This window comes from Crinia signifera, chromosome 1 (assembly GCF_055691185.1).
Source record: "Crinia signifera chromosome 1, ASM5569118v1, whole genome shotgun sequence".
In the NCBI taxonomy this organism is placed as follows: domain Eukaryota; kingdom Metazoa; phylum Chordata; class Amphibia; order Anura; family Myobatrachidae; genus Crinia; species Crinia signifera.
The window spans coordinates 82,174,013-82,193,628 of record NC_139217.1 but is presented as its reverse complement, the minus strand read 5'-3'; the positions used below and the strand labels follow the sequence as shown (position 1 = coordinate 82,193,628).

The 19,616-nt window shown below is 44.5% G+C and overlaps 1 long non-coding RNA gene across 2 annotated transcripts in view; it reads right to left on the bottom strand.

The window, feature by feature from the left end:
• Positions 1-657: 657 nt before the first annotated feature.
• Positions 658-19,616, bottom strand: part of LOC146056614 (uncharacterized) — a 42,517-nt gene continuing 23,558 nt past the window's right edge. For both annotated transcript variants that reach the window (XR_014469375.1, XR_014469376.1), the window contains one exon: positions 658-1,102. This is a non-coding gene — a long non-coding RNA (uncharacterized LOC146056614). The remainder of the gene's footprint in view (positions 1,103-19,616) is intronic.

Below are 19,616 nucleotides of genomic sequence, written 5' to 3'. Positions count from 1 at the left end.
CTCTCCATCGGGGCAGCTTCTGCTGCCTGTGTCCCTGGGATGTAGGTCAGGAAAAGAGAGGTAGAATTTAGTGTTGCCAGTGCACAGATGACATCCTTACCATCATACTTATTTAGCAAAGTGCCTGTGCTTCAAAGATATTTCCTATTTTATATATTGCTATGTGATTTATTCAGTGCATGCAGTACCTCTTTTTTATTAAATATGTTTTTTTTTTATTTCATATATTGTCTAGCGCTACCACTTTTTCTTTTCTTGTACTTTTGTTAAAGGGACTTCTCACTCCCTTCTTCTACCCCACTATAGCGCCCGATTGTGTTGTCTAGACAACCACACCCACATATTCTGACATTGGAGGCTGAAAGAAATAATGAGATTTCCAATGATAGCAATAAACAGGGAAAAGAGAAAGGGCTGAGAATGTTTTCCAGTGGGATACCTAAAGGTAGCATAATGAAGTGGGACTAGAGGTAGAGACTGAAAAAGGGCAGATAATAAAGTGTGAGGATGAACCATGATAGTAAAGAGCTGCAGAGCTTAATGGGGTGGAGGAGGATGATGTCGACGGTTATATATAGATTAAGGATAAAAAGGAGAGAGGGAAGACCCGAATTCATACAGTATTACAGAGAGTAAACAATGAGACTTACCTGTTCAGGAGGTGATCCTTTAGGTCACATCGTTGAAGAACATCTTCACAATATTCTGATAAAGGGCAGATAACCAAAAGTTTATCCAACAAGTTCTTTACCAGGACTGTTGACTTTTTGCAAGACTGTAGCATGACATGTTTTCGATCCATGGGGCAAAAGTTCTCATGGAGAAGAAAGTTAGTGAGGCAGAGAGTGCAGTACGTATGACCGCATGGAGTGTCCAGCGGTTGTATAAGTGCATGTAGACAGATATGGCAAATTAGGTCATCATCCACTTCCTCGGTGTATCGGTAAAAGTGGTTTTCTTCAGCAGAATGCTGCTGCCCGCACACAGCACATACAGACAGAGGAAGGTCATTCTCCAGCGTTTCAATGCCATCAGCAGACTCCATAATGATGGTCCAAAATGCTTGTACAGTATGTTCCAAGAAGAATGTTGGCAAAGTGACCTTGGGTATAAACAAAACAGAACTGAACATTAAAACAACCAAAATGGGAACGAAAACTTTTAAAGTTATGATTGTCATGGGAAGGCTTTGGCATAATCATCCCTTACATACATTTTTGGAGAAATGTATTCAGAAGTTACAGAAAACTGTGTAAACATGTCATTAAATGGAATGTAGAACATTCCCGCAGGTCTTGCTCAGCTCTATATTCCATAAAGGTTTTTGTTATACAAAATAAACCACTTCAAAATGCAATAAGAGCAGTGACAACTGCAGGCTATATGAATAAACTATTCAATACTGCTGAAGGTGGGCAGGAATGCCGTCCGTTGTATAGTAATACACTGCAAAGATTAATTATATGCCAATTTACACAACATAATAGAAGATGACATCTGCCCATGAAATTCAATAGAATTACTTTTAGCTATTGGAGTATTTAGCTTTTATAAATAACATGCCGATATCAAGGCGGCAGAGATGAGACATGCAGTTTCCTCTTCTTTTATCCACCGGAATACAGCCAGAGTAATGGATTGCTCCCATTTCAGGAGTGATGTGTTACAATAAAGGATAGAAATGATAACCACAGGGATTTGTGCTACAGAGAAAATAAGTCCTAAATTAGGGACATATAGAAAGGTACATTTCTTACAAAAAAGGAAAGTATGTGGAAGGATCTGTCAGAAATAAGAAAATTAAGCTAATTTTATACAAGACAGAGTTAGAAGGAAAAAGCACAGAGGGAGGTTTTGTAAAGGTCACTTTTTCTATTGACTGGAGATTGTGATATTGGATTGGAGTTAAATATATCCTGACATTTTTCTGGCCGATCATCATTTCATCAATGACATAATTGTATTCTGCTCTCCGAGGAGTATTTCCAAAGTACTGTACGTCATCCCAGGCATACAAGCCATTATAACAGTATGAGTTATCATAAGAGCCACCAGTATTTCTTATGCAAGGTACACACTGTGCAATGATTGAACTTACTAGCCAACTCTCTGATGAGAGCACAGCGTGTACACAGAACGCGGAGCAGACTGTCATTCCTAAATCTGACAGATCGGCCCCTGACATCAAGGAATTTATTTACAAAGCGTCAGATTGTAAAAAAATAAATTATTTACAGTTTCTTATATAGCGCAGCATATTCTGTTGCGTTTTACAATTGGAAACAACAGTGATAAAACATACTCGGTAGTAACAAACTGACATAAAGGTAGGAGGGCCCTGCTCACAAGCTTACAATCTATAGTGACAATAGGAGGGATACATGAGGATAGGATTCCATAGCATGGCAGTCCCGCCAGATTACAAGATATTCCTGATGGATGCTATTAGATATGAATGCTACTGGAGGTTGTGTGGATGTTCCTGAATATGATAAGTTTGCCTGAAGAAGTGAGTTTTCAGGGAACGTTTATTTATTTATTAACAGTTTCTTGTATAGTGCAGCATATTTCGTGACCCAGAAGATTGGCCAGGGGTCATGAGGATGTAAAAATGTGAAGAGAGTGAATATGTGTGGACTATACAGTGGGAATGTGATTCGATAGGAACAGTATATTGTATGAAGGTTAGGTGGCTGGTTCTGGAATTTGATAAGCTTGCCTGAAGAGGTGATTTTTCAGGGAACGCTTGTAGGTTTGGAGACTGGAAGAGAGTCTTATTGTGCGTGGGAGGGCATTCCATAGAAAGCTTGAAAGTTTGGAGGCTAGAGGAGAGTCTTAGGACCTTATTCTTGTTGACTCACAAGGCTGTGAATTTTGCAGCCTTGCGAGTCCACCAGACACCGCCCGCAGTTCCTAGCGCTCACAGATCACCTCTATGGCGTCTCTGATCTCCGAACGCCCTGTGCGGGAAGCAGTCAGGAAGCTGACATCCGGTGATGCCAGCTGCCCACCCCCCCGTGTCACCGGGCAATTACCATGGGAACACCCAGGGTTTTCATGGGAACGTCCATGAAACGTTGGGCTTCCCATGGGCTGCTCCCCCCGACATTGGCCCATGTCCTCCACCCACACTGCTAGGTTCGAGCGGAATGGTGAACATGTAGTTAGCACCCTGTATCCGCACCCTGTATCCACACATGTGCAGATGCAAAACATCGGTCCCCCTTGCTAACGCCGAACCAACTAGAATAACCCCCTATATGTACGTGGAAGGGCATTCCATAGGTTGGGTGCTGCCCGACAAAAATCCTGCAAGTGTGGGAGCGAGTAATGAGTGGATGAAAGATGCAGATCTTGTGAAGTGGAGAGGTCGGGTGGGGATATATTTTGAGATAAGCAAATAGATATATGTTGGTGTAGTCCGAGTAATGGCTTTGTATGTAAGAAGAAGTGTTTTATATTGAATGCGGTAATATACAGGCAACCAATGGAGGGACTGACAGAGCGGATCAGCAGTGCTTCTATTCTTGTCTATGCCCAGAATTTGGGTGATGCTTTTATTATCCATGTCTTGCTAGTAAAGGCATTGCACTTTTTAATATTGTTCACAAGAATAGCCCTTAATGGGCATATATCTGCACACTAATATCAATGTATATTCAAATAAATTCTATCTGTGTATATAGTTGTATGGGGGTGCTGCCCATACAGCTGAAGTTGACGAGTATAAACAGAAAACAGAAAAAGAGACTGTCTACAAAGGGTGCACTACAGGAATTATATTAAAATGTAACATTTACTAATCAATACAGAAAATATTTTATATCAAGGGATAGAATGAAGACGACTGCAGTGAAATGGACTCATGGAATTATTACAAAATTGAATAAAGTAAATGTAAATGTCTTTGCACTTTAAAAAAAAACAATAAAAAGATATCGAATACAAAAATAACAAAAATCAATTGGATAAAGTACCATATCTGACTTGTGTTAATTGGATTCCTTAATATAAGGTTATATGGTAGGATTCAAATGTAACCAACTACTGTATGTGGAACTTAGTTCCTTTCCCAGAGTGGTACAAAAATAACACATTCAGTGTAATAGAAATTTGTGTTAAAGAAATTTTGAGCATAAATGTGATCAGAAGCGCTGGATGTTACAACCTTTTTGCTTTTTGAACAAACTCCCAGAAGTGCTGCATGAGATTCCAGGGGCGCATCCAGGAATTAAGGCGATAAGACTTCATACTATAGGGTATATTCAATGCTTTCTGCGAGCTGTGACAGCGAGCAGTGACAGTATTCGACTGACACCCCTGCATACATCGATTCCCCCTCGCTCCGTTTTTGGAGCGAGGGGGAATCGGCGTATGCGGCCGCAGAAAAAGCAGGCTCCCTGCATTATCCCGAGCTTAGCTGTTTGGGGGAATTCTCGCCGTCCGGTGACAGTGAGGATTCCCCCGCAACGTTAAATACGGGGAGTGGCCGATGACGGGTTAAATAGCGAGGATTGCTTGTTTTCAGCGATCCCTGTCATTTAACCCCCTCGCCGGTCGCATTGAATATGACACTATGGGTGAAATGTAATGGGATGAGAGATTCAGAAAGTGAGAGATTTGGTAAGAAATCTCCAGGTTTTTTTAAAGCGGCAATCATTTACACTGCAAAACCAGTTTGATTTTGCAGTGTAAATGATTGCTGCTTTAAAAAACCTGAAGATTTCTTACCAAATCTCTCACTTTCTGATCTCTCATCCTATTACAATTCACCCTATATCTCTCCACAACTATCACATGCAGGGAGAGGAGGCTGCTGCTGCTCCCCAGGTGAGCAGTGTTCAGGGGGAGAACTCATTGATCACCCCCCCCTCAGATCTACCCCTGTCATACTAGATGATTACAAGCCGATGTCGTGCAGCAAATGCAGTGTGTACAGACATTGACTGACAAACGCCACTAGAATTGTTGGGGCCCGGGACTGAACTACAGTCCGGGCCCCCAGCGGCACAGCACCCTACGTCCGCACCCCCTCACACACCTTCCCCCCCCCGCCCGCCCGTGCCTGCCAGCACCCCACCTCCCCCTACCCCATCACTATTACTTACCATCACACGGCATCGCTCCTTCAGCCTCCACCGTCGGTCAGGTCCGGAGCGCAGTGCGCACACTGCACAGTGCAGCCTGCAGAGTGCCGAGCCCCTCTGTGTCCTAGGCTTGGTGCTCTGCAGGCTGCATTGTGCGTGCCTGGCTGGGGAGCCGCCGGCGGCAGGAGGCGGTGTGCGGGTGCCTGGGGGGGAGGTTTGGAACCGCTGTGGACAGCTGCCCGGGCCCCTCCAGAGGACGGGGCCCGGGACAGCTGTACCCAGGGCACCCCCCTGTCAGAGGCCCTGGTTCCACCACCTCTAATGGTAGGGGGCACTCAGTTCCCCCTCCACCACAGTCCTGCATAGTAATTCCAACAGAAAACATGTCCCAGCGACTTCCTTTTCTGGTAAGGCTGAAGGTCGATATGGGGATAGGTCGACAGGGACATTAGTTTGACACATGCATCAGGTTGACATGGGCTAGGTTGACAGTCAAAAGGTCAACAAATAGTGTCCCGAGTGTAGCGAGGCACCATGCCGAAGCATGGCGAGCCATGCGAGGGGACGTGGTGTAGTTTGTTAGTGTCCATGTTTACTGTCGACATTTCAGATAAAAAAGTGAAAAACCACATGTTGACCTTTTGACTATTGACCTTGCGCATGTCGACCTAATGCTTGTGTTGACCTAATGACCCTGTTGACCTAACCCCACGTCGACCTTGATGCATGTCGACCTTCAGTGGTTGGTCCAATGCATGTTGACCTTCCTCTTGACCTCGACCCTATGACCCATACCCCTGTGTACCCTGTATTGTACCCAAGAACAGACTCTCGCCACTGCAATCCATTTTAAATGCGGCTGCTAGGCTGATCTTCGTTGCAAGATGCTCATCGTCTGCTGATCCGCTCTGCAAACCACTTGTGTTGCTTTATAAATAAAATGGGTACTTGTTTCCTAGCACGGCCACAATCTTGTGGATCGTGTACCTTTAAGTTAAGGTACACGATCCACACGATGGACCCGATTTCCTTTGAAATCAGGTCCATTTTGCTGGCTAAGGCACAATATCGGGGGCATCGCGTCGGTCGGGACCATTAACATTGGTCCCGACGCGACCGACGCGATGCCCCCGATTTTTCCATAGGCTTCAATGTTAAAAAATATTTTAACATTGAAATCGTGAGGATCGTGTCGGGAAAGGTAAAATATCGGGGGCATCGCGAGTGGGCATGACTTCGGGGCGAATTTGGTCCTCTGGCGAAGGTATATAGATGACATCCTATTCATTTGGCAAGGCACAGAAGAGACACTGAAGAATTTCATCACATACTTGAATTGCAACAACAGAAACATTATCCTCACAACCAACTACAGTAAAACCAAAGTAGAGTTCCTAGACCTTGACATTCACATAAAAGAACACAGGATAGAGACAAAAACATTCCACAAGACAGTAGACGTTAACAGCTACATTACATCTGACAGCGGACACCACCAGAACTGGCTCAAAAGCATCCCACTCGGACAATTTACAAGACTAAGACGAAACTGTACAGACATTGACGTATTCAAAACACAAAGCCAACAACTCAAAACCCAATTTCTAGAGAAAAAATATGATACACAACTAATTGATAAAGCATACAAAACAGCAGAACAGAAAGACAGAGCCAAACTGCTGGAACCCAAACCCACACACCCCGACAAAGAAAAGGCAAATAACGACATTTACTTCATCACACAATTCAGTGACTCGGCACAACAAGTCAAAAACATGGTCAAGAAACACTGGAAAATCTTACTAAAAGACGACACATTAGCAGACATCTTACCAAAAAATCCAAAAGTAGTATACAGAAAAGCACCTGACTTGAAACAGAAGCTAGTAAAAAATCACATCCCACCCAGAGAAATGAGACAGAGCCAACTAGAAACCAACTTAGACACAAACGGATTCCACAGATGTGGACAATGCATGGGGTGCAGAACCCAAAAACACAGAACCACAAAAACAGTCAAAACATTTACATCGACAATCACCAAGGAAACTCACACCATCAAGAGCGAACTCACATGCCACACCAAAGGTATCATATATCTTTTAACATGTCCGTGCGGCCTCCAGTACGTAGGCCGGACCATTAGACCATTCAAAACAAGATTAGCCGAGCACATAAGGAACATACGTAAAGGTTATGATCAACACAGCGTCTCAGCCCATTACAAATCCACACACAACCAAGATCCAAGCAATTTACAATTCTGCATTATCACACAGGTAAAACCAAACTGGAGGGGGGGTAATTATGGAAAAACCCTGGATCGGGAAGAACTTAGATGGATATACACCCTGAAGACCCTAGAGCCAAAAGGAATGAATATTGACTTCAATATTGCATCCATAATCTGATCACGTCACCCATCATACTCAGGCACCCCATATAGAAATAATCCAGCTCTCCCCGCTAACACAAATACAGAACCACCATCGGATATTCTCTTAATAATACCCACCCACAACATAAACCTGCAACCCCTAAATCATCAGGCATCAAGTTGCATCACCTATGTAGGGTTGAAGCGTATTATCAGCATAGACAAAAGCCAGAAACAGCACTCCCTCTCAACCCCCCAAAAAAACCCCGTAATTATCAATCACCTGTTTCAACATCACTCAACCACTCTCCGTTTTACCTCTCTCTCATAAGAGAGATTCACTGGCCACAACACAATTTCTTTTCACCTAACACCAATCACCGAATTAACATAGGTACACACCTGACACTAAACCAGCCCATCATCAGAAATTCCCTAAACATACGTAATGGAACCTGCATCACCCGTGCTAACTAAACCCACAGCTGCACAGTGATCACAGGGGAGGAATAGGCCAATCGCAGGCAAACAACCTCCCACCTTCAAGCAAAGAACCTATGAGATGACCAGAAATCTCAACCAATAAGGAGACACCCTCTCCTATGAATACAGACAGTTTGCAATCACCATGGCATCCTTGACAAAGGCTTAACCATAGCCGAAACGCGTTGGATCTCACCACATCCAGGACACCCAGGACACCCACAGAAGGTGCCCCAACAACATATCGGGCTCAGTCTCCTCCCGCGGGAGTAAGAGCGCACCGATCAAAGCGTGACGTCACCCGGATCAACGCTGCCGGTCTCGCGAGACCCGGCACCCGGAAGTGACCCCACGCCGAGGATCAGTGGAGCCAGGCACCGGTCCGCGAGTAAGACGCTGCGGCTGCAGCGCTACCGGACAAGAAGACAGTTCAATCCACTGCAAGGGAGACGGAGGCATAACAACGCCGCAGACTCCCAGACACCCAGCGGGTAAGAAGCAGGCTAGCGGGACGACGCTTCCTGCTCATCCCGCCCACTAACTTTGTTTGATCCCCTCGCCTCCACCAAGGACAGCTTGGGGGGACGTACGAGACTTACCCCCACAGTGCATACCCAGCACAATCAGGGTACTAACCAGAGAGACATAAACCCAGGCCGGGTTTATGGTACAAAGGGATCTGCTGACTCCCCAATTCCCCGAGAGGGCTCTCTGAGGCTGCACGGCACGGGCCCACACTGCCACCCCTTTCCCCCATCACATTTCACTGAGACATTTATTATTATTTATACTGCATTAACTGTATTTTGTAATAAAGCACTTTATGCACGAAATACTGACTCCAGCATTATTAAATTTAGACACAGGCAGCGCTTCAGCCCCACCTTCTTTTGCAACTTGTATTCCCACAGGGGGTACGGGACACCCCTGAGGCTAAGAGCAGCGCCAAAGCATACTATCCATAGGTGAGCGCGGTATAGTAACCTTTTCCAGATATTACCAGGTGTTTGATCCAACCAGCCAGATCTGACAATCAATCTGTAGATGTATGGCCAGCTTTACACCCATTATATCATTGTATTTTCCTTTGGGATTCTCACAATGTAATTGATTTGTCTCCTTTATTATAACATGTTTCAGAATATACGGATATTTTAAGCGAAAAACAAATATTGTTACATTTGAAAAACATGCTTTGTAAGAACTTGGCTTTGTTGGTCGCTAATGATAATGTACGATGGATAGACACCTCGGCATTGCTAAGGTTGTTTGGTACATTTACTATGCATACACGTGTTCAATGTGTTTGCAAAGTTTGTAAGGAAAATTCCAGCACCATTTGTAATTTACTGACGCTCTCTACCTGAAAAACAAGAATCTGGTCCTGTGCCAGTCACAGCGAGCCCTGACACACAGGAAACAAACACGTCTTATCGCAGCACAGGAAGCAAAACCAGTCATTCCACTATTTCAATTTGGCTAGATTACCGAATACAGCGTCACATACTGTATATGATTAACATTAAATATCATAGGGGTCAATTGAATTAAACCTGACCTTAAATTGCATGTTCCGACACAAGGCGCAGATGACAGGCGCTGCATACATCACCCACACATATGATGGGCTAATGATGCATGGCCAAAGTAGGGGTGATGTAAGGTGCATGCGACCCCCCCCATTGCATCTAATTGTAACAAAGGGCCTGATTCAGACCAGTTCGCTAGGTTGCATATGTTCGCAGCCAAACAAACAAGTAAATGCTACCCACTGCCCAGCCGAATGCCCCCCTGGCCCCGCCAATCAAATTTCCTCACTAGAATCCCCTGCGTCCACCCACTTCCAGCCCACTATGGAGCGAAAGGCTCGGCAAGTGTGAAAATCACTGAAACCATTCGCTCATAATCGTGCATGCACTAACCCTGGCCATCAGGGGCGGGGCAGAATTCGGCCCGCTACGACCAGGGTCTGAATCGGCCCCAATATGTATATATTATTTTAGAATGTATTTGTCTTTTATTTTGATTACTATATAGATTTTTTTTTTATTGTTACAAGCTTAACATTTACCATGTGTAAATACAATCCATTTCTTATGAATATAAAGCTTGGGGGCACAATGTAACAGCCTGCGAGATGCAGGCATTTTGGGAATTCCTGTGAATCTGTATGTATTTTTAAAGCAGCAATCATTTACAAGGCAAAACCTACCTAGTTTTTCCCTGTAAATGATTGTCGCTTTGAAAACATGGGCCGACTCGCAGGAATTCCTAAACAGCGTGCATCTCTCCCCAAAAGTTCACCCCATATCTGATTTACTCTGTTTTTAGAATTGTATAAGGATCTTAACGTTGGCTTTGATATACAAACTGTACAGTCATCGTATGCTAGTCCGACCCAATTCCCCCCGAGCTCCCCCGGCAGCTCCCTGGGAGAGCTCACTAACGATTTGGCACTTGATGCGCCATTTTTTTAACATGGGATAAATAGCATGAGATTTATCCCATGAAAATGCCTGGGGAGCTGCGGGGGGGGGGGGGGGGGGGGGGGGCAGGAGAGTAACCCTGTGCAACCAGAAACCCCCTCGGCGTTTGCCGATGTAGTACCACTGCTGCACAGGTTTTTTTTTTTAACTCTCCTGCCCCCGCAGCTCCCCAGGCGTTTCCATGGGATAAATCTCATGCTATTTATCCCATGTAAAAAAATGGCGCATCAAGTGCCAAATCGTTAGTGAGCTCTCCCAGGGAGCTGCCGAGGGGAGCTCGGGGGAAATTGGGTCGGACTAGCATACGGTGACTGTACAGTTTGTATATCAAAGCCAACGTTAAGATCCTTATACAATTCTAAAAACAGAGTAAATCAGATATGGGGTGAACTTTTGGGGCGAGATGCATGCTGTTTAGGAATTCCTGCGAGTCGGCCCATGTTTTTAAAGCGACAATCCTCTTGGCAAGTGCCTTAACTTATGACAACAATAGCATTGGTATATAATATGATCAATAGAGCTGCCCCCATATCGGTGTAAGGGCCAAACCAAAGCCGCTGCACATGCACTGTTGGAGCAGCTTCTTCTAACAAGTTTGCTATGTGTGTGTGTGAGTGGATCTGAGCCCTCAAACATCGCAATAGACCAGAGTAGCTGACAGGAGGAAGAGACAGGAGCCTTAACATGAGGTGGGAGAATGTGATCCTAGAAAGTGCAGTACTGGTTCTACTTCTATTATGTCTGTGTATTTATTTATTATGGCATGTTTAACCTTTTCCTGACCACTTATCTTATTTAAATGTTTGAAACAGCCTATACTATAGACCTAGCATGTCCAAACTATGGCCCTCCAGCTGTTGTGCAGTTCCATCATGCCTTACCACAGTGTTGCTATTAGGGAATACTTCAACTATGGCAAAGCATGCTGGGATGTGTATTTTCATAACTGGAGAGCCACACTTTGGACATGACTGCTATAGACCATCTGTACTGTTAAAGAGTAATACTGTATTCCATACTGTATCCAGTGTATAAAAATACTAATTTTCAGGGCTGTTACCACTCCCCCAGACTCCCATACTTACTCTAATGTGCTGTAGAGTGGGAGACTTTGGATTACAATTGGAAACCCCCCTCTAAAAATCCTGCGTTGGCCACTTTACTGGGCTGTGCTGAACCGTCATGCAGCACAGTGTCCAGGAAGCACTGAGACGAGGCCACTGACTGGCTGAGAGAGAGAGCACTCTCAGCCAATCAACAGCCAACCTGGCTTTTGAATTAAAAAAATAATTTTGCCACCACTGGCCGCAGGTCCACTGAGCGATTCCCAGACACTGTGGACTGCCTGCCCCGCCGCAACTCTGCATGCCGGTCACCCACACCCCCCAGGCACTCAGCACAGCCGAGACCCACTGGCACACACCTACGGAGTGCTTTTTATCAAGCACCCCATGATGTGCTGCTGGTCTGATCTGATAGATTGAACCTGCAGCAGATTCAATCTGTAGGTTCCGACCCGATGCACACGGGTCCGCGCATCGGGTCAGAGAGGTCAAACACATCCGATTTGGGTCGATTTCTTGACCCGATCTGTCGGGATCGGGTGAAATCGGCCAAAATCTTATAAGTGTATGGGCACCTTTAGCCTTCAGGTGTGTACATATACAGCTAATATTGAATATATTGAGGGGAGTGCAAGGGTATAACTACCCTTAATGCAGGGAGTGCAACTGCTATGGGGCCCAGAGGTGCGAGATGCTCACCTTGCCTGTCAAAGTAACATGTGCTATGTACATTTTTCAACATTAAGTCAGTGGCGTAACTATAGAGGGTGCAGGGGATGCAGCTGCTATGGGGCCCGGCCGCTTGGGGGACCCGAGTACCAGCAGACGCCTTCCCCTGCACCCATTAAAAAAAATTATTTTACTTTGAAAAGTAGTGCCGCAAGGGCAGAAGCAGTAGCGCGGCTATCCTGTGGAAACTCCCACCCTCCCCTCAACAGCGGTGGAGGAGGACCAGCAGTTTCCCCTCTCCTTCCCCTTTCTGGCGCTGCTGGGCTGGAGAGCGGGATCTCAGAAAAGCAGTGCGGTTGGTGCACTTAAGTGCGGGAGGCACAGGGACCCGGCGCCGATGTGCGGGAGGCACAGGGACCCGGCTCTGATGTGCGGGTGGCACAGGGACCCGGCACCAATATGTGGGAGGCACTGGGACCCGGCGCCGATGTGCGCAAGGCACTGGGACACGGCGGTTATGTTGGGAGGCACAGGGACCCGGCAGTGATGTGCAGGAGGAACCCTGGTCCCTGCCCTTTCAACCCTTTCTCTCTCACTTCTCCACCATCTCTCTGCCCCTAATTTCTCTTTGGTTGGTCAATATGGCGCGCAGTGAATAGCAAGGGGGGAGGGAGCTGGAGCTATTCTAGTCAGCATGCTGCTAAATTAGAGAATGCTGGCAGTCACAAGTATCTGATTTTTTTTACTTAAGTGCCCCACACCTATACTGTTTGCACCACTTTAGGGCTTAGAACGGAATCGCCACCCTAGTTTTGCTGGTTTTCTGCTCGCACCCTAGAAGTGGTGCGAGCAGAAATACAAGGGTTGGAGCTAGCGGTGCGCTGATTAGAATAGCTGTGTAAGCTCCCTCCTTGTGCACCATATTGAATCGACCCCTTTATCTCTCTCACTGGGGGGGCAGATTTATTAAGCTTGGTGAAGAGATAAACTGTCTGTTTTTTATCACCGGCCAATCAGCTCCTACCTGTGAAGTTACAGGCTTGGTTTGAAAGTGATTGGCCTGTGATAAAAAACAGATAGTTTATCACTTCACCGAGCTTAATAAATCTACCCGTCTCTAGTCTCTCTCTTGATCTCTCTGACCCTGTTATCTCTCTCATCTTTCACCTTTTTCCCCAGACTTCACCCTCTCTATTTCCTCCGTTTCCCACTCTTCTCCCCCCTTTCTCACTGTCTTCCTACCTTGCGCTGTCTCTCTCTCTCTTTCTCTCTCCCTGTCTCTCCAACACCTTCTCTCTCATACTCTCCCTGTCATTCTTTCTATAAATGACACTACCTTCCTCCCTGACACGTTTGAGTGGGGGGGGGGCTTCCAAAATTTTGCTATGGGGCCCACAAAGTTCTAGTTACGCCCCTGCATTAAGTGGTACATAGGGGACTCTTAAAAAAACATTTGCTATGAGGCCTACACATATCTAGTACACCACTGGGGGGAGGGGGTCTAGACTGCACACCCTAGCTACTTATTAAGGGGTGTGCTTGTGCTACCTAGTGCATTACTAAACATAGAAACAATACTGCAAGTCTACAATACATCCATTACAATTATAATAAATGTAATAATTATACATGTTATAAGTTTTTTGGGCAAAAAATTTGCCAATATTATAAGCCTACTCAACAAACGTCAAGGTATCCTCATCGGTTAGGTCAACCCTGGATATCCTTAAAACCTGTTTTCTTTCTATGCTTATATGAATATCCAAATTAGAATCTTAGCTTTGTTTCATCTAGAGGTGGGTCTGACATTGCAATCTTTGATTTTAGCAACTTCACATAGCTAGCCTCTGCAGTTGTCAATATTAATTAATAGTAAGGGTAACTATACATTTCACTTGACCCCCCACTGTTACAGTTTTCTAGCCCAATGATGCAAGATTTTGCAAAAATGTTTAGTGGGTTTGAGAAGACAATGAGACAGATCTGAGCTCCTCTCGCTGTGATTAATGCAGCAAATTACAGTGGTCAGTAGGGGGCGGCCCTTATCGCAACAGATCAATACAGTGTAATCTCCTCTCGCTGTAAGTGTAAATTGCTACATAATCTCCTGGGAGAGGAGATTGCAGATATGTACCGATGGCATTAGTGGTAGATGGGCTGAGAAAACAAGACACAGGGCTTCCTTAGTAGCCTCGCAGTGTTTCCCCTGCTTGATGTTCAGGTGATCTTTCACCTAATATGGGAGAAGGAAATATGAGCACTGTTATCACTTCAATTACCAATTTCAACTACGGAATCTCAATGCTGCCATGCCTGCTTCAAAATTAGGGATATGTACAGATAAAGGCCCTCATTCTGGTCTGACCGTTCCCCTGCGAGTTCGCACAGGGAAACGCTGTTTGTGAGAGTGGGTGTGGCAAATTGATTATTCGTGGCAAATTGATTATTCCCATAGAGGGGCTAAGACACCAAAGAGTGTCTTAGATCTGTGAGCTCTAGAGAAATCATTCACACAAGCTGCGAAGGGATGTTTATGCGAATCATCCATTCGCATGTGTGCGGGAGAAATCTTTGTGCGGGTGGGTCAATCAGAATGAGGGCCAAAGTACAAATGCTCTTGCTGTAATCTAAGCACACCTAAAAAACTTTTAAATAAGTAGATATCTAGCATTATATGTAATGCAAAACATTAAGGGCCATATGCACTAAGCTTCCAAAGTGATAAAATGGAGAGTGATAAACAACCAACCAATCAGCTCCTGCCTGACATCTTTCAAACACAGTCTGTGACATGGCAGGTAGAAGCTGATTGGCTGGCTGTTTATCACTCTCCATTTTATCACTTTTGAAGCTTAGTACATCTGGCCCTAATACTGTATTGAAATGTCTGTTGAACGCTATAATCACGTTCATTAGCTTTCTAGAGAGTATAATGCACAGGTTCTTAAAGTTGGTCCTCAGAACCCCACATAGTGCATGTTTTGCAGGTCTCCTCACAGAATGAAGTGAAATAATTAGCTCCACCTGTGGATCTTTTAAAATGTGTAAATCAGTAATGAGTGCACCTGTCAGATAACCTGGAAAACGGGAACTGTGTGGGGTCCTGAGGACCGAGTTTGAGAACCATTGGTCTAATGAATTATAGTTAACTGTCATTTTTAGTATCAAGGCCATGTAAGAAAGCTATAAAGCAGGATATAGCACAATTATCTTCTGCGATAAAGAAGAGCAAGCAAGTTTCACCAGAATATAATGTTGGAGCCTTCTCTAGTACCCTATACTGTAGGAATGTGTGACCCAATGTTTTGTTGATCCAAGAAGATGTCTGTGTTGTGAATATTGGTAAACTACAGTTGAAACTCAATGGAAAACTACATTGGGTCTTAGACAAATTCTCCTGAACTTCCTGAGCTCTTGGGCAATCCGGGCCCTAGACATTTTACGTATGGCATTTACTGTAGTCTTACAACACTTAACAGTTTAGATCACAGCATTTAAAAAAAAAATGTAATGACTGCAAAGTGCCCAAAAGTAAGATACAGTATGGCCTAAGTTTGTAGAAATATTGTTATTGGAGTTAGAACAACATATACAAGTTTAGAAAACTGTGAAAATTCCCCTTATACCAATAACAGTTTTCCATTTCAGGCATATGAAGCTTTAAACCTTGCATTGGGTGTGAGTTTCAGTAGTCTTCTCACAGTAGCTGTATGCATCCTAGGTCATACTTGCCTACTTTTTAAAACTAGTTTCAGGGAGATTATAGTTGGTAGTAGAATTTTGCACAGCGCTCCATTGAGGGGGCGTGTCATGCTCCACCCAAAGGGCATGTCTAGTTCCATATATGGAGAGATTGTGAAAAGAGATTGTGAACGTGGCACCAAGAAGCGTGGGTGTGTACTGCTACGTCTTAGAGGAATCTTTTAAAATGACTTATATCCAAATGAAGATGAGCCCCAAAACAATTAGTAAGAACTACTATACTTGGTAAAGTGCTGGGAAATGGTGCAGATGATTCAATGTAAATGTATCTGTCTCTCATTCCTTTTTTCCCCAAAAACGTAAGAGTGTAATGTGGGCTAGGTGAAATGAGGGAGATTGCTGGAGAAATAAGGGAGAGAGGGAGATTGCTGCTTTTTCAGGGAGTCTCCTGCAGAATGCAGGAGGGTAGGCAACTATGTCCTAGGTACGGATGCATGCCTTTACAGTACTCCGGTGTTTTCAGCTCATGCACATAGAAGTAGAAATGATTACCCTTTTGAGTCAGTAGAACAATCATAACAGCTTGCATGTGACATTTTCCAGCATAGAACTTTTAATTGCACAATAGGTATTCCATCAGGTGGTCAGCGTCACCCACTACATTTACCAAGTAAGGAAGCTATTGTGTGTTCTCTGACGTGCCAGCGAGAGCTTTGGTGACAGACAACTATAAACCATATACATGCTTTGCCTAATTTTGTTAGGAGCAAACCTAGCAGCACTGAGTATGGTTCAATGCAGGCGGTGGAAATTATTATTATTTATTTTTGCATGCAGAGAGAGCATTGGCTGTTTTTGCATCTTGAAGACCCATAATAGGCAGTTTTATGCATTTATTTTCAATGCGAATACATAATGTCACAGTCACATGAGCAGCCAGTAACAGCAAGGTAGGAACCAGCAGAAGAATAACACATCCCATCTAAATGATATCCTGAAATCATATAATGGTTGCACGATGGATAGGAGTACACGATCTGCACACGATCTGTACCCAATCCAATGTAGATGGTAAACTCTCCAAAGCGACCTAACGGCTGACTGGGACACGCATGGCATTGAAAACATGCACAGTTCTGCTCTTTGTACATACATTTTGTACAGTATCTTTTTCTGTGATCCCTGAAAACACAGGAGAAAGTCTCACTTTCACAGCCAGTGACTCACTAGCCACAGGGAATATAAGGGAAGAACAGGGGCTCCCTTGTCTAGAGCCATTGGAAACAGAATGAGATAAAGCCCATTACTAAACACCTTTACAGCTGTTATGAAGAGCTAGGATCTACAGGTGTCTTCACAGAACCCATACGTAAATTTGGGGGGGGGGGGGTGTTTAAAGTTAGCCTAAGGTTAATCACTAAGCCTAATCACCTTGCAAAGGGCCAGCGAGCAAAAAAAGTAGCAGAAGTACATCGCTGCCGGGCATCACACACACACACAGGCACACACACAGGCATTGCAGCCCATACACATGCTCAGTTGAACAATAACCGGCCGCCACGAGAATTAACAGCCGTGCGATCAGGTCTGAATTACCCCCATGTCCTTAGGTAGAACTTTGCTGGCAACATGAACTTCTTGATCAGACCAGGATATGTTCAAAGTGGACAGAGATGCTGGGTCTATAGAGGAAAAAGCGATATCATGATGAAATGGAGAAGGCTGTCAGATGGAAGATGCCACCATAATCATACAGGCTATACAGCTCAGGGCTAGGGGTGACTATATATATGTGTATATATATATTTATATATGTATATATATATATATATATATATATATATATATATATATATATATATAAAAAGAGAAGTCATAGTGCACCAGAGGTTTCAGAGAATATTGCAGGAAGGAAAAGGTACACAAGGAACAGTACCAGTGGCATCCCGATGGAGAGATTACCGGCAGGGGTCCAGTAAGTATATTTACCTTCTCCCTGGCCCCCTAACCCTCTCTCCCCACAGCTTAACCCTAAACGCCCCCATGCAGATTATCCCCCCCTTAGTGCCTAACCTTCCTTCCCCACACCCTAAAGGTGCCGATACACTAGTAAGATTTATCTTCAGATCTGGCTGGTTGGCACAAAAACATGGTTTTGGATGAGTGACAGTTTGTCAGTTTTCCAGCATTTCCAAGCAAATGGTCAGCTGTCATTTGCTTTCATCCATAACCATGTTTTTGTTCCAACCAGCCAGATCTGAAGATAAATCTGCGTGTGTATGGCCACCTTAACACTAACCATTCACCTCAAGCCAAACCAAACCCCCACTTCTTTTTATTATAATTGTATTTATAAGGCACCACGAGTGTTTCACAGCGCCGTACAAAGGAACAGTACAGGGAGACAAAACTTGGCATAACATTGAATAAATAACAAAAATAGAGTACAAATAAAGAGCGCCACAGTTCAATACACATTACAGCTTAAATATAAGCAGTGAGGACTCAATAAACATACAACTAGAGGCTTGATGCCGTTCCTAACTATAACCATTTCAACCCACAGCCCAAACCTAACCTCCTCGAGCCCCCCCTCCCCGCATCCTAACAATAACCGCCTAAATCTAACAATACAGCGTCCTAACACTAAACCACCCCTCTAAAAACATACGATCAGGATGCTGGCACTTGGAATTCCCGCACCAGCACATTCAGTGATGTCGGTACTCCGGTGTTGATCTTCTGACTGTGAGTCGGGATTCCGGTGTCAGTATTTTGACAGCCGGCATCCTGACCGATGAGATACTAACCCCAGGGACTAAGTAAAAACCAGACCCGGACAAGACCATGGAACGCCGGGGGGGTCTGGGGGGATGATTGTGATACTGTAGTCTGGGGGAGATGCCTGTGATACTGTAGCTTTCACCAGGGACATTAGAAAGGGGAAATTACAGCCTCCCCGTGTGGTTTGGAACGTTCCGGTTTTTGATACATGCCCGGACTAAAGAGGGAGACTTTATGCTCGCCCTCTTCCTCTCCCTGGTGACAGCTGTCCGGCATTCCGGGGTCTTGTCCAGGACCGGTTTTTACTCATGTCCCTAACCGTATCCCCACAGATGGACTGGAGGGTACAGCATGGTTAGATGTAGGTCAGATCACAAGAGGAACTTGGCTGCGTCGGACTAGTTGTATCAGGTGACTGCAACACACTAATGCTCAGCTCTGTGGTCAGGCAAAGCACCTTGGCAGATTTATATTAACATTGATTTAGAGTTGAGCTAATATGAATACTCTATTCCAGCTTACAACCGATCCAGACATTTTAACTTTGCAGTTGCATAATAGGCATCCATATGACATACAAATGCTGTAAGGTCAGTTATCTGCATCACTTGTACAGTATGTGTTTCTTTCTGCTAAAAAAATTTTTTTTTTATAATGTTCAGTGAAAGTGAATCTTTCTTTGAGCTACAGTCTCATCCACCAAGGTGAGTTGATCCAGGGAGGTGGATCCACCAAACTACAGTTTTACTACAAATGATGTCTGGACATTATGAAACATGTGGACAAACTATCTCCAGGCTAGAAATAACATGGACAAGAAAAAGATCATGTTTAAGGCAAGGCAGAAAGACCCATACAAGAGGATTAGCTGACATGCTGGATCGAATGCCTCTCAATGTGCATTTCTTGACGTGCCAGAACAAGATGCAGTGTCTTGTTATATAGATAAATGAGCCCAAACCTG